Raw genomic sequence first — 1,281 nt, forward strand, 5'->3', positions numbered from 1 at the left:
GACTTTTCTGTAATCATGCCAGATTCAAACTCGAGTGCTGCAGAACCCCAGACACAGCTCTCTCTATATTTCATCACCTAGTCTCTCTAGTTCAAGCTTTGCCCTCCCCATCCTCTACACAACTCCCAAACACATTCTTGAAGCACAGGTATGATATCATCATTCCCTAGTGATCTTTTCCCCTTTAGGTTCAAATACAAACTTCTTTGTTCAACATTTGAAGCACTTCCCAGTTAGCTACTAAAAATCTTCAAGGTTTCGAGGGGCCCAAGATGGCAGCTAGCCGTTACCGGAGGTTCCTCAAGCTCTGTGAGGAATGGCCTTTGGACGAGACCAAAGGGGGCCGAGACTTGGGCGCTTACCTGCAGCAGCAGGTGGCGCAGGCCTTTCGGGAGGGAGGGAACACCCAGATTGCTGAGCCTGAGACCTGTGACCAGATGTACGAGAGCTTAGCAGGGCTTCACACAAACTATTACAAACACAAATATCCAAGCCCAAGAGACACTGGCTTCAGCGGACTGACAGTGGAAGAATGCAGGGTTGTACTAGCTACAGATACCTTGGAAGAATTTAAGGAACTGAATAAAAGCTTATGGAAAAAACTTCAAGATAACTTGGCCACCAAGAGTCAGGATGAGAAGCATAAGGAAGAGCCTGTATCTTTGTCCTCCCCATGTACGTAAGTGTGAAGCCTTGTATATTGCCAAGAATAAAATTCTCCCTCCCTCCAGCTAAAAAAAAATCTTCAAGGTTTCAATTCTCTACTATTCCCTTTCATTTCCTTTCAACTGAGACAAACTAGCTTTTGCTGTTATTTACACATGACATTCAACCTTTTGTGTCTATACCTTTACCAGGTTATTCTCTAGGAATCAAAGGCAGAGCGCCATAGAATGACCTAGCACAGGCTTACTCTTTGTCCAATAAAAGCGAACATTTAATAAACTTTACTTTTCTTTGGTTGAGAAGACTTGATTCGAATTCATTCGGCAGGACCTGTGTTGGTATTTTGGGGTCTCCAGAGCAACCCTAACCCTCTTTATGGGTCACCTCTCCATTTTTAGAGTTCACCTCCACCTCCAAGGATACTGGGTGGCTCAAATGAGATAAATAAAAGTACCTTGCGAACTTTAAAAGTGTTACATTGATGGGTGTTACTCCTCTCCCTCCCCCCTCATCTTTCCCCTCTCCATTCTTCCTCTTCCTTCTCCTCCTCCTCATCCTACTACTACTAATAATAATATAAGCCTCCAGTCTGATGAAGACTTCATTCTGTGATCC

General features: G+C 44.1%; 1 pseudogene; it reads left to right on the top strand.

Annotated features, from left to right (window-relative positions):
- The first annotated feature begins 266 nt into the window (after positions 1-266).
- Positions 267-722, top strand: LOC138166114 (ubiquinol-cytochrome c reductase complex assembly factor 2 pseudogene; annotated as a pseudogene).
- The last annotated feature ends 559 nt before the right edge of the window (positions 723-1,281 follow it).

Source organism: Petaurus breviceps, unplaced genomic scaffold (assembly GCF_028583685.1).
Source record: "Petaurus breviceps papuanus isolate PSGF00001 unplaced genomic scaffold, PetGlider_PUasm1.0 220, whole genome shotgun sequence".
NCBI lineage: Eukaryota > Metazoa > Chordata > Mammalia > Diprotodontia > Petauridae > Petaurus > Petaurus breviceps.